The following is a 15,331-nucleotide window of genomic DNA, read 5'->3' as shown; positions in this document are numbered from 1 at the left end:
AGGCACTATAGTGGGTGAGTGTGCACTTTTGTGATACCCTAGGATGAGAACCAGATCATCAGTTGATATTTCAGGAAATATTTATCTAGCATGGGGTGAAGTCCATTCTCATTTACTAAGGAGCCAATGTCAATTGGGGAGCAAAGGTTAATATGCACAAAGCACTTGAAAAAATTATAAAATCACATGTATTGTATGCATGTGTTATAGAAAATAAGTGGATGCTATAAAATGCATGCTGTCTTGCATTGTCCTTTTTCCTCCTGTGTTCGTGATACTAAAGTCAACCTTATTGTACTATTTCCATATTATTTTCATCACTACCATTAGCTTTGAAGTCTAATAAAATTTTATAAAGATTTTATTTATTTTTAAATCCACAGTAGATAAGAAATATTTGTTGATCCAGGCACAGTGGCCATGTGTGCCTGTAGTCTCATCCTTTTGGAAGTCTGAGGCAAGACCACTTGAGGCCAGGCGTTCAAGGCTGCAGTGCACTATGATTGCTCCTGTGAGTAGTCACTGCATTTCAGCCTGAGCAATATAGCAAAGTCCTGATGCTTAAAGAAAATAAAAAAGAAAGAAATACTCGTGGAGAGATGGCACAGGGTGGTAAAAAATCAAGCATTACTATATGAAAGATATTGAAAGTTATTTGGTATAATGTAGACCTCCTCCAAGTCCAAATAATCTAATTTTCATAAATTTTATACATTAAGGAGAAAATTGTAAATCATATAGACTCACAAGTTTAAAATATTCTTTAATATACAGAGTAGAAGGCAGTGAAATAATTTTTATTTCTATTTTGCATGTGAATAACTGAGGCACAGAGATGAAGTGATTAGTCCAAATGCCCTCACTAGTAAAGGGGAAAGCTAAATGGCCTACAAGTTCACCCTCTTTCTTCTTTACCATGATGCTTTTTTGAGCGACTGAATGTCATCAAACTAGTTTGTACTTGTAGATCTAGGCTAGGGCTCGACTTGACTGGTGATGAAGTGGAGAACTAACACTTCACAATCATGAATTCTTTTTGCCTAATGTGCTTTTCATGATGAGACCTGGTCAAGTGTGTTTTTCTGGTTATAAATGGCTGTTAGATCATGATAACCAATTTCTGGCTTCTTTTACTTTAATGATGGTTGGTGATTCACATTCTTTTCAATTCACATGAGAAGAGTGGTGCTTTACTGTTGACTTCACATGAACATAAGACATCTTAATGAGTTTTGGCACTTGGAGGGCATTTCTGCCTTGGTTGCTTCTGAACTTTCATGGAATCCTATACCAGAATCAAGCTTTCCAGCATCATTGCTCTTTTTAAGGAACTGTTAAAGGAGCCTGAGGGCTCTTGAACTTCTGATACTGATGGGTAGTGAGACACTCTTTTAACTTAATAGGTTCTTTCCACATTTGCTAGGCTGTATTTATTTTTTAATACCAGCAGCCTGGGACATCTGGAGGAGAGCCTTGTGTATAATTCAGTAGGCAGACTCTTTTCCTGCCTGTTGTTTTAGTCCTTTAGCTTTGTTTTTCATTTCAATTTACAGCTATCTGTGCATAAAGCACTTGATCTGTGTAGCTAATGTCTTAGACTGGAAGCTAAATGAATGTTTTCAATCTTTTCTTTCTGTAATAGTGATTTTCCAAACAAAGAATTTTACAGTGAGGAACGCAGAAGTTTATCTTTGTATCTGCTTTATTTAAAGCGGTTGAGCACATTTACCTCATTCAAATACCTACCTGTGACTCACCCCTAATGTGTGTGTATCCATGTATTGGCTCATGTGAATTCATAAGCTATGATATTTGATTCATTTATGGTTTTCAGCTTTCAAACCAGAGCTACTCAATCAAATAGAATTTATTTTTAAAAATTGAACAAAGTAAGTTTAAAGATCATTCACTCTATCAGTATACATAAAGTTAATTTTCACTTGTTTTTAGCAAAAGATATAATTTTTTTCTTCCTTGTTCTACCAAACAGTAGAAAGAATAGAGTATGCCCTGTATTCTCATAAGGGAAGTAGTTGACAAGGACTGCATGTTTCTGTGTGAAGGGAGAACCAATTTTTTAATAACAGTTCTTTTTTTGTTTTTGTTTTTGTTTTTTTAAATCACAGAGTATAGCCAGGTGCGGTGGCTCATGCCTGTAATCCCAACACTTTGGGAGGCTGAGGTGGGTGGATCACCTGATGTCAGGAGTTCAATACCAGTCTGGCCAACATGGCGAAACCCCATCTCTACTAAAAATTTTAAAATTAGCCGGGCGTGGTGGCGCACACCTGTAATCTCAGCTACTCGGGAGGCTGAGGCAGGAGAATTGCTTGAACCCAGAAGGCGGAGGTTACAGAAAGCCAGATCCCGCCATTGCACTTCAACCTGGGTGACAGGAGTGAAACTCTGTCTCAAAAAATAAAAAAATAAAAATAAAAATAAACCACAGAGTATATACCGACAGAGTGAAATGGGAAGGACAACAAGGATGAAACAGGAAGAACAACAAGGATGAAACAGGAAGAATGGGATGGAGGGACCATTTTAAAATGTAGTGTATTCATAGACGATTGGAGGTATACTAAGGCCGACAGAGCAGGAAATGACTGCCATCAAAGATAATTTGTTGTTCACAGTTTCCAAGAGGCGGGACATGTGCATGCCACGCCACCTGGGAAGCCCTGGAGTTGGTTAGGAGAAAGAAAGAGAAAAAGAAGAAGAGCCTTTGTGGTGGTTCCTGTGGGAAGGAATGGGTGAAGCAGGGTGAGCAAGCTGTGGGTTGGCTAGTTTGAATCATTTCAATGACCTCTAGGGCATAGGGGTTGTTCCTGGTCATCTGCTCCCTGTTCCTGGGGTGATTTGGGCAGGTGGATGCTGGCCCAGAGATGAGAGCCTGATAAAACCATGTTGGGGTGTGGGTTCTGGATTGATGGGTCTGCATTTGAAAAGAAAGCTTATGGGTGAATTGTTTAGTATCTCTAGGAATTGACTCTCCTTGGGATCAGCAGTCCTTCTAAGGACAGCAAGGCCTCAGATGTGCAAGCACTATAGTAAAGAAAATAAAAGACATGGATAATACAGGGAGAAAGGAAAAGAGAGCTAGAGGTAGGTTAAGAAAGACAACATACAAAATGCCCTTCAACCTCTAATGATGTTTTAGAGATGTTATTAATACAACTAAGACACCAAGGTTTTCCTTGACATATCCAAGAAGTTTTAAGCACTCTCTTTTCTTGGCCCCCATAAGCATTTTTAAAGTTCGACTATAATGTAACAACACTTAATATGGTGCCTCAGATTTTACTTATTTCATGGATATCTGTTTTCTCCACTGGACAAGCGGCCCTGAAAGTTTGTACTTTATCATCTCCTTTGTGTAGCAGTGTCTAGCACATTCCACATTCTTATAAATGATTGAAGAAGGAGCAGAAGAGAAGACAAGAAAAACATAGAGTAAAAAAGGAATGTGCAAAGTTTCCAAAGACTGCTAGTGTAGCAATGGGATTTGAGAGTAAATCTCTAGGAAAATATCAAATGACACAATTATCTTATAGAGAGGACGCTAGGAACATGAATATTGCCCAGCAAAGCATATACTTTATATCTCTAAGGCCATCCATCTTGAATGATACCTGGATCACTAACCTCTTGTTATGATTAATCCATAGATTAATACCTGCCTGGAATTGTTGGGAAATGTTAGAATGGAAAATGAAATTAAAAAAAAAGTTATCATAAGTGAAAGAGCTCATAATCATGTATAATATATAGGAATGTTGATGTTTGGACATGAAAAATGAGGATGAAGCATTATTAAAAGTTCAGTTACTATACTATAAAATCAAAAAGGAGTGAAACAAATGTGAGTACCATATGAATTAAGATGGGTATCTGTTTTTCCCAGTTAAGGAGATAAGCTGGTGTGCAGTGATTCACTGAGCTAAAGAGAGAGTTTATCAGCAGAGTGATCATGAAGGCTTAGTGTGGTCATATCTGCTACCCTCAGAGTCTGACTGCGGGTTTTTGTGTGTGTGTGTGTGATGGAGTCTTGCTCTGTCTCTAGGCTGAAGGGCTGTGATGCGATCTTGGCTCACTGCAACCTCCACCTCCCGGGCTCAAGCAATACTCCTGCCTCAGCCTCCTGAGTAGCTGGGACTACAGATGTGCACCACCATGCCCAGCTAATTTTTGTATTTTTAGTAGAGATGGGGTTTCACCATGTTGGCCAGGATGGTCTCCATCTCTTGACACCATGATCCACCTGCCTCAGCCTCCCAAAGTGCTGGGATTACAGGCATGAGCCACTGCACCCGGCCCTGGCTGCAGTTTGAAAGGAAGATACATATAGAGGGAAACGCTTAATTTGAAATTGAGTGCCTTTGGAAGAGGTGGTCTCACACTGTGAGAATCTAAATATAGGAGTTGACAGAGTAGGAGTTGTCCAATTTAGCCACTCACATCCACTGAGTTCTTGTTATTTCACATTTCCTAGGATACCCTAAGATCTTTGCAGGAGCCTTCATGGGGTCAGGAATAATTGTTGGAACAACTAAATGGACCCTATATCAAGGATTATGTGAAGCCAATAAAAAATTGTTTGTGAAAACAGAAAATAGAACTTATATTCTTTCCCAGTCAGGTTTTGATTTACTGGTTATTTTAGCTTCTGGTCTCTGTGGTATAGAATCAATAACTGATCATTTAAAACAGTGGTGGCAAATAGGTTTAAACTTTCTTGTTATCTCCAAAGGATTGGTAAAACTGCCTGGAGTCTTGCACTAAGTAATATTCTAAGGCTACATCTCAGCTGAGCTGTAAAGTGCTCTGAGCTCAGTTAGCAGTGTCCACCTTGGACATCGTAGTTAGGCACAGAGCCATTTGTGACAAGTATTCATTATCCCAATTCCAAATACCCTCCTCTATTTCTCAGGTAGTTTAATAATAATATTTTCAGGCAAAAGAACATATTAAATAATTTCTCATGTAATTCTATGAGAGTTACACCTCCATTTGATAATAGTAAAATAAAATATATTAAATTTGCCTAGAAATATTCATATATTTTTAAATGATAGATTAAAATGATCCATGAGTAGCATAAAAAGTACTGTGAAATCAGTCTATCCCCACTGGAGACCTGAAAGCCCACGTGGACAACTATACAACCTATGTGATCACAATTGTATTACCGACTCCCTTCAACCTTCTCCTCGCTGGCATAAAAGTATTCAAATCCGTTTTATGCTAGTCTAAATTAGCCACTAAAAAAGGCAAAATCATTTGTCAGCAAGATCTATGCATCCTTTCCTGTCTAGAATGAGATTTCAAAATACATTTGGTCTTTTTCTGAATCTCTCCAGTTTCTGTTCATTCCCATTTCCTTAGCTTTTATCCTTGGAGGAATTGAGTAAAGTATGAGTCCCTGGAGTAGAGTAGAACAAAACAAATAAGCAAATAAATATCTAGCTTAAACCAATCTAATTCTACTTAATATCAGGTTCCCCAAAGTTTCAGATGGCTGATTGGCAGTGGACCACTGACCCCAAATTAGACTTGACTTGATTTAGTTTTTATGGTTATCTTTGTGTAGTCACTAGATACTATTTTACATTAAGCCTACCTGCCCAAAGTAGAATATTTTGAGTACAGAATATATTTATAACTCTATGTATTTTTATTGTTTTATTATTGCTTAGGTATATGCTTGTTTTGATTTTCTATCAGGTTGCCTGTCTGTCCCCTGGTCTTCATTTACTTATGTTTTACAGAAAGAAGTAATTAAAACTTCAAGCAGAAACCTGTTTTTGGTGTTCTTTGAAAATATTCAAAAATTAGTGACATTTAATATAAATGTAAAGATTGAGAATTATTGCCTCCTCTTTGTATCATGCTTTCTCGGGAATTACTGTAGAATTTGTGGATGTGTGTTTCAATAGAAAACTATGCTCTGTCTGTAGCATATTCTTCCAGAGTATGTGATTCTAACTCTGATTATTATCTTTGAACTACTTTCCAATTATTTATTAGTTGTAGATAACTAATGGATACGTAGATGGTGTCCTGTTTGGTAATGATTTTAGTTGATTTTCTCCCTTCTAGGAAATGCACTTTTGTCCTTATTTGCAAGCCAAAATAGTATTCCTTTATTTCATTTAAATTTGTGCATTTTTAAAGCAATATTAACATTGGCTTGGTTCGCTCGTATCAAATGAGTACAATAAAATCTTTAAAGCATGTTAATTTCTATGTTTGTATGAGAGACATGATTTTAATGTTTCCTGAAAACTATCTTTCAATACCGCATTTAGAGGAATTTGTGATTTCTAATATTATATTACTTTAGATCAAATATAAATGAGATCAATAATTATTCCAGGGTTAAGACATGTCATTTTTGAAGCAGTTTGAGTGTTGAAATTTATTTCAAATAGACTATTACCTCTTTTTCCTTTTCTTTCCTCCTCTTTTCTTTAGTAACAAAATCGGTTAAGTCGGACAGATGTTTTCTTAATGTAGTGACAATGTTAAATTAAAAAGACTACCATTACAAATATTCAGAAAATGTCTTTTTAAATTTACTACAGCAAACAAATAATTCTTACACTGTAAAGTTAACTATAATCTCAGTGATAGAGTAAAGTACTAAATTATCTTGACCGGTGAATAGACCGCCAGCTTTGCAACTTGGGTACTTCCAGTCTTCCAGCATTTGCTCAACTCTTTTGAGATAAACTAAACACATTTCTTAAGAGGAAAGGAAAAAAAATCTGAGTTTAATTTTAAAATATTACTAGGGAAAAGACAAAATGGAATGCTTGTGCAGCAGCTGAGAATATACAGAAAGGCATTATTTAATTTAAAGGTTTCATGCTCCCTCCCCAACAAAAAAAAGGATCATGCCGTCTTTTCCCTTTTATATTTCCTCCCAGGAAAAGTTAAGCATTATTCTTTCAATTTGAATTTCGCATTTTTTTTTTTTTAAACTAGCTTTACTGGTCACCTAACTCCCCACCCCATACCTTTATGTGTTAAGGATTCAAGTTATTCTGACTTTTCTCAAAGTTTTGTTTTTTAAGTTAATGTTTCTTTGTGTAGTTACTTTTCATTAAACTTGCTATATTTGCCCCTTGCCTACCATGGGTCATAAGAAGATAAATATCAGACTTGAACATTTTGATTTAATTGACCATTTCTTCTTTTTAAAAGTTGTATGGAGTCAGAAATATAATCTTACACATAATATTCATAATTTAATTGACCAAGTGTTTATTTAGTTCATGTTATAAACTGTTTAGGGCATGAGAACACACAAGTGAAAGTTGTAGGGCCCTTGACAAAGCACAATGCCTAACCACAATTTTAAGCAAACAGACCCATACCACAAGAGAAGAAACAAATTGAAAATAAGAAAGATTTAAGAAACAGCAACAAAAAAATAAAATAATAAAAGTATTTGAGGAAAACAGTAAGCAAAAAAAATTCAAAATAGGTACCATAGTAGTGCTTCCAGCTTCCCTTTTCCTCAAATAAAAAGGCAAGAAACACAACAGTTACCAAATGATATACTTTTAAAACAAACAAAACCCATCAACTGTCCTAAAATTAATATATATATATTTAAAATTAGAGTTTGAAGGAATACATTTATATTTGAGAAAACTGACTCAGAAAAACCAATATCAAGATATTTTAAAGTAACATTATCAAACATTAAAGAAAAAGCACAAATAATTATTAAACATTCAGGAAAATCACCCAGTTACTTAGAAGAAATTCATATTTTTATCAGCTTTTAAATAGCAACAATTTATATCAAGAGAATTGGAGCACTGCACTTTTTTCCATTCTTTTATATATTTTTAAAACTATTTGTACAAATTTAGGGGGTACATGTGAAATTTTGTTACACATATATAATGCATTATAATCAAGTTAAGATACTCATAGACAGAAAATGTGGGCCAAAAACGAAGTCAAGCCAAATTGACTTCCCATTGTAAAGTCCACTTTTATCTGTATCCAAGAATTTAGAAAATATTATTCCTGTAAATCCTTGCTGTGCCATTTACCAGAACATGAACTTCAGAGACAATGACCAAAGACACATTGGCATAAATACTGAGGATGACGTTAATAAAATATTTGCTCATATAACTAATACAAAATGAGGACTATATGAAAAGAATATAGTATGTCATGTTGATATGCTTTGACAATGTAAATATGCAAAAATTGAGGGAGAAGTGGGAAAACATAAGCACAAATCTTTGTTTAACTACTTTGAATAATCATTTTGATTGGTGATGTTGGTATTGTAATTCTGAGATTGTTGTGAAAGTAACACGTGGGATGGCACAAGTACCTAATTATGTGGCATTTTATTTATCTTCTCTAGTGATCTTGAAAATCACATTCTCAGAGTAGAGAAATGAGATACAGATATAAAATAAATGAGCTTATGTCAGTACCCTGTCATTTTGAAATTGAATGGAAAGTCATATTATTTTCAGGTTGTGAAGAATTTTCTCTTTGAAAGTATGTTTGTCTGTGTGTGTATTTTCTAGATCTGCTCATTGAAAATATCAAAATAATGGCTAGCCTAATAGTAATGACCATTCCTGAAGTCCAAATGCAGCTTTGTGAAAACAGTTTTCCTGTTAAGACAAACATACAAACAAATAAAGACATCTTGGAGTAATACGTGATTCCAGAGATCTGGGTCAATGTTTTCAAGATAATCCAGAAATCTCTTGTCACCGTAGATATCGCTGAAGCTATGAGAGCCTAAAAGGGTCATGGTTAATGGACTTAGGAGCCAATTTGAAGAGGCCCAGTGTCTAAAGAGGGGACAATTTGTCAAAAGGATAATAACTGTAATGTTTTGGTAAACTTCAAATATGTCTAAATGTGTGAGTTAAAATGGACTTGGTAAATAAATTAATTAATTGGTCACCTTTACAAGTTGGCATAAAACCAAATAAATATTCCAAAGCCAATAAATAAGGAAATAAGTTATTCTAAATTAAGAATTGTTCTACTGTGTAATTACATAGGAGATGCAGAAAAAAGTCTCTTCATATGTGTATTCTAGCTAATAATTGAAGAAGCAATGATCGAATCAGAATATTACCTTTTTTTGCAATGCCTAATAGGTTTTGAGCATCAATTGCTGATAAACCTACAGAATGAAAGACAACTCTGTGGACCTCTTGACTGAAGAAAACACCACCAACTATGAGGTAATTTTAAAAAATTCAAATCAGAATATGATCAATCTTTTATATGTAACTTGCAAGTTACAGGAAATATAGAAAACAGTGAAACATGTGAAACTCCACTACAGAGTTTTAGAAAAAGACATCCTGTGGAAACTACAAGTTAAATAACCCAGTTCTTTAACATATAGATCGTAGAGGAAGAGAGGGAGTGGACAAAAAGAAGAGAGTGATTGGGGGTAGAGAGAGAGAGAGACAGAGACAGAGAGAGAGAGAGAGAGAAAGTTTTTAAAACAAGTAACTGTGCTATTTAAAGATTTATACTCTGGTAATAAAGCTATAATGAAAAACAAGTAAATAATTACTTTAAAAGTCAGATTAGGCTTTTAATTAGAAGGAGGGTTGGTGATTGACTCTAGGGTAGATGGTAAGTTCTATTTCTTCCCCTGGATAGTGGTTACAAAGGGTATCCATTACAAAGGTAACCATTTAAGTTACCTTTTTCTGAACCTGTATTACGTTTTACCATAGAAAGGGTTGAATAGATATTGAGTAGCTCACTGAATTTTTTAGATAAGTGAAACTTCACTAGACTTCAGATTAAATTTCTAAACTTCATGTTAAAATCATAACACAGAACTATCTGATAGGGAAACTGCTGTTGCTGTGGCTTGTTACCCAACCATAGACTAGATACAATTGTAGAAACTATAAATCCTACTGGCACCAATGCCACTTCTGCATCAGGAGCCTGGCCTCGCCTTATAAACTACTTCCTACTTCCAAATACACATGCACACACTCATACCCAACCCCCACATTCCCCCTACACACAAGAAAAATGAATTTTGTACAGATTCTCCTTTCCCATATTGAAGTCTCATGTGGTGAGGATAATAGCAGAGCCTGTTTGCGGGGAGGAGCATTTTCCTTAGGAAATGATTAGCGTGCTATATGACTGAATACATTTCCTTTTTTATTTTCAGAAAGGAAAAAGCCTATGCTGTTTATTTCTCTATGTTTTCATTATTTTTATTTTAAAGTTTACAAAATCAAGAAATGCACAGGGAACACATTAACAGTCTCATGTTCTCCACCCAGTTCATGTTCATATTTTATTACTTTATCTTATTTTATGTATAAATGATGTAAGATATAACAGTTGATGTCTTCCTTGTTTTCTTCTCAAACTCAAAAGCTCTCTGTTTCCCAGAGGCATCATTTAAACAGATTTTGCAAATATTTCTCCGGCCCATGTGTACAGCACACGAGCAAGGATTTTGCTAGAAGACAACAATTAGAGTATTTGGGGGTCATTGGGAAGCATAGTGTCTACTTTTATAGATACAGCTAAATTTCTCATTGATGTGGATATACAAGAATTTGAGAGTTCTTTTTTTCCTATATGCCTGCCTGCTTGATATTTTTAGACTTTTCAGCTTTTGCCAACTTCATAATTGTTAAATAGACTTTCACTTTGTATTTCCTAATATTCCTGTTAGCACGGCGTATATCAGTGAAACACTGGATTTTTAATTTCTTTTCTAAGAGCAAACCATACATTAGTCTAATTGATAATTGGATTGTTGGTAACTTAAGGGATAAATGCTTAAGGAGATGGGTAACCTGTTCTTCATGATGTGCTTATTTCACATTGCATGTCTGTATCAAAACATCTTATGGACCCCATAAATATACACACCTACTATATACCCACAAAAACTAAAAATTAAAAATAATAATGAAAGTGAAAATAAAAATAAATTGATAGATGCTGAACAATCCATAGCACAGAGGGTATATTCATTTTGTTCACTTGCCAAAGAGTAAAACACCTAACCTGATCATTATGGTGAATGTATACCAAATCAGGTGGAGAGTCTTGACATGAACTGATTCTCTGGATTTTTCTCTCAGAAATTAAGAATTTGAGCATGAAAAGTATGGGTCCTATATTTGAGAACACTGAACTTGCAAGTTGATGTTAGAACTGAAGTTGCATTTTTGGGTGGCACTTTTGGGAGTTACGAGCATTGAGGGAATCAGGAAGATGGGACAGTGTCAGGATAGGGTCCCACAAGCTTCCTTCTAGTTCCAGGTCAAAGCAAAACCCAGCCACAGCATGTAACTGTAGCTCTGGAAAGTCTCCCCTGAATGCTTATAATAAATCGCCTTTTATTTATGGTATGTTAAATGGACAGTTACTTGGACTCAGCAAATTCCCTGTTATTTTATCTGTTTGGATATAGCAATCACTCTTCTCAGCAGAGACATTTGCCCTTTATGGCAAATAAATGATCAAAAATAAAGAACAGGCACTTTTGTACCTTCTGGGAAATGTTAACCACAGACTAAATCAGTCTGTGTTACTCTAGGCAGAGTGGAAAATAAAGCAGGTTGGTAATTAAAAGATCTGAGATAGGTTCTCAGTTCTACCACTTCTTAGCTGTTTCAAATCAGACAACTAACTCCTCTGGATATAAATTACCTTATCTATGAGATAATGACAACAATATATACTTTTCAGGATTTTGGTAAAGCTTAATGAGATTAACTGAAATAATAGATGCAAATGGGCTTCATAAAACATGTGGTCATAATATAGAAATAATATAATCTGAAAAAAAAAACACAGTAAGAAAGCCAGTGCTATAGCCTAATTTTTGTATGTATTTGTCTTCTTTCTATTTTCTCTGGGTTAGAAACACAAAGCTTAGTTTCCCAGAGTGCTTTAAATTTTGTAAGAAAACATGAACTTTTTAAATGAGGCTTCTTTGGGTAAACGACAAAGGAGCCAGAAAGGAAAGAAGGAACTCTTACACACAAGCCATGCTTTTTGGAATTCATCAAGCCTCCCCTTTTCTGCTCTCATTTGTTGGGGGCTCCTTTTTTTTTTTTTTTTTTTTTTTTTTTTTTTTTTTAAACCAGTAACCCATCTACCTTGCACAAAGCAGTAAGATATTCCTAAAGGAAGAAATTCTTGGCTGATTTAGATGAAAAGTAGTGTTGCCCCTGATTGCTGAGCAAACTGAGTATATCACTTCAGTACTGCATTTGGTAGCATTTTGGGAATAGGAGTTTAGAGATGATTTTCAAGATTAATGAAAGTTGAGATGGATGACAAGCTGGGATTTGATGGGCTCACTTGACCATTTTCACACATGGAGAAGAGGGATGTGTTCAGAAACTATATTAAGCTAGTGGTTATTAAATATTAATACCACATTCTAATTATTTTAGTTATTTTCTTATTTTTAATTATGGTAAATACACAAAACAGAAAACTTACCACCTCCATCATTTTTAAATGCACAATCCAGTGTTAAGTACATTCACATTGTGGTGCACCCAATTTCCAGAACTCTTTGCATCTTGCAAAACTGAAACTTTATACCCATTAAACGATAACCATTCTAATTATTTTAGAAGTGTATTCTCTTAAAGTGCTTGGTAAAGCATATACTAAATCAGAAGCAATACATCCTGTGCCTGTGTTCATGTAAATATGTCATTCTTAGTTGACAAACATATAAGCTGTGGGTGTAGGTGCAGATGTGACCAAGTCTGAGAACCATATGATGTACAGCCAGTCCTGGAAATGACATAGAAATAGATCAAGAAGTGCCAGTCACAAAGATACAGATGTTTTAAGAGAATGGATCCCATGTTTCTCAGGAACAGGTGCTTTGCCAAAAAGCACAACAAGAAGGGCCCGAAACGGATGCCCGCCAACAGCACCAAGGCCCTGAGTACACAGGCTAAGCTCCCTGAAAGCCCAGGAAGGTCAAGTCCAAGATCCCAAAGGGCATCAGCCATGAGCTTAATTGACTTGCCTATATCACCCACCCCAAGTTTGGAAGGCGCTCTTGTGCCTGCGTCTCCAAAGGTCTCAGGTTCTGCTTGCCAGAACTCAAGGCCAAGGCTGAGTCAAACCAAGGCCCAGGCTGTGGCTGTGGCTCTAGCTCCAGCTCCAGTTCCGGTTCCAGCTCAGGGTCCCAAAGGTACCCAGGCCACCAGTAGGCTCCTGAGTCGAGGCTTTTGTCTGCCAGTGTAAAGATAGAATGATTGGTGTGACCACTGTGCTGCCCTCTGCATGGGGTTGATGTCCTCCTGTGCTATTTGAACAATTAAACCCAAGGCAGGATATGCCTAAAACAAACAAACAACCAAAACAACAACAACATAGAGAAGAGTCACTGGTTCTAAAATGTTTATACATACTTTGGCACAATGTGCTTGGTGATTAAAAGGACTCTCATAACAATTATCTACATCAAAATATCAAAACATGACTTCAGATTTGGTCTAAATGACAAATTTGAATTGATTTAGTTCATTTTGCTGGTTAATGAATCTGTTGTTTAAAATGATGATAATAATAATAATCAGGACTTTGATTTCACAGAACATTTTGTTTGGATAGGAGCCAAGTTCCTTTGCTAAGGTTCATGGACAGTAGCCTCAGTTTAAGTGGTAAATGTGGACTATTGGACCCACCTAGAGATGAATATTATTGGTTTTTCTCTGAAGAAACTTTGGCTGACATTTCTCCAAGACATATGCTTATATAGCAGTAAAACTTTTCCAAGATCATTTTCATGCTTACTTCAAGCAATTGTCAAAAAATGTCTTTTCTCTATTGCCTTTGCAACCTTAACACCCACAACAACTTGGAGTTAAGTCAATTTCATAAAACAGCAACCTGTTGGGAAGGAAATTGACTAGAAGTGCAAATGACAAAGGCTTTTTGTTGTCATTTTTTAGACATAGAAAAATGATTGGAATAAGAATTAAATATAATTGATCATATAATCTTTCTTATCCTTAACCAACTCATTAGATTTTGAAGTTTTAATAGAGGTAAGCAAAGTCCTGTATTACCTGCAAGATGAAAATGGAAATGAGTACATGATAATTGATGTATATGTTTCTCTCGTTCTAGAGCTGCAGAAAAGCTAGTGGGATTTTTTAAATATATATATTATTATACTTTAAGTTCTAGGGTACATGTGCATAACGTGCAGGTTTGTTACATATGTATACTTGTGCCATGTTGGTGTGCTGCACCCATCAACTTGTCAGCACCCATCAACTCGTCATTTACATCAGGTATAACACCCAATACAATCCCTCCCCCCTCCCCAATCCCCATGATAGGCCCCGGTGTGTGATGTTCCCCTTCCCGAGTCCAAGTGATCTCATTGTTCAGTTCCCACCTATGAGTGAGAACATGCGGTGTTTGGTTTTCTGTTCTTGCAATAGTTTGCTGAGAATGATGGTTTCCAGCTGCATCCATGTCCCTACAAAGGACACAAACTCATCCTTTTTTATGGCTGTATAGTATTCAGCCCAAAATCTCCTTAAGCTGATAAGCAACTTCAGCAAAATCTCAGTATACAAAATTAATGTGCAAAAATCACAAGCATTCTTATACATCAGTAACAGACAAACAAAGAGCCAAATCATGAATGAACTTCCATTCACAATTGCCTCAAAGAGAATAAAATACCTAGGAATCCAACTTACAAGAGATGTAAAGGACCTCTTCAAGGAGAACTACAAACCACTGCTCAGTGAAATAAAAGAGGACACAAACAAATGGAAGAACATACCATGTTCATGGATAGGAAGAATCAATATCGTGAAAATGGCCATACTGCCCAAGGTAATTTATATATTCAATGCCATCCCCATCTAGCTACCAATGAGTTTCTTCACAGAATTGGAAAAAACTGCTTTAAAGTTCATATGGAACCAAAAAAGAGCCCGCATTGCCAAGACAATCCTAAGTCAAAAGAACACAGCTGGAGGCATCATGCTGTCTGTCTTCAAACTATACTACAAGGCTACAGTAACCAAAACAACATGGTACTGGTACTAAAACAGAGATATAGACCAAGGGAACAGAGCAGAGTCCTCAGAAATAATACCACTCATCTACAGCCATCTGATCTTTGACAAACCTGAGAGAAACAAGAAATGGGGAAATGATTCCCTATTTAATAAATGGTGCTGGGAAAATTGGCTAGCCATAAGTAGAAAGCTGAAACTGGATCCTTTCCTTACTCCTTATACGAAAATTAATTCAAGATGGATTAGAGACTTAAATGTTAGAC

General features: G+C 35.8%; 1 long non-coding RNA gene across 1 annotated transcript in view; it reads right to left on the bottom strand.

Annotated features, from left to right (window-relative positions):
• LOC103879751 overlaps positions 1–15,331 on the bottom strand; it is a 59,152-nt gene that overhangs the window by 292 nt on the left and 43,529 nt on the right. The window lies entirely within an intron of this gene.

The sequence above is a fragment of the Papio anubis genome, chromosome 19, assembly GCF_008728515.1.
Source record: "Papio anubis isolate 15944 chromosome 19, Panubis1.0, whole genome shotgun sequence".
Lineage (NCBI taxonomy): Eukaryota > Metazoa > Chordata > Mammalia > Primates > Cercopithecidae > Papio > Papio anubis.
Note: the sequence above shows the minus strand (reverse complement) of the source record. Positions and strands in the feature narration are given on the sequence as shown.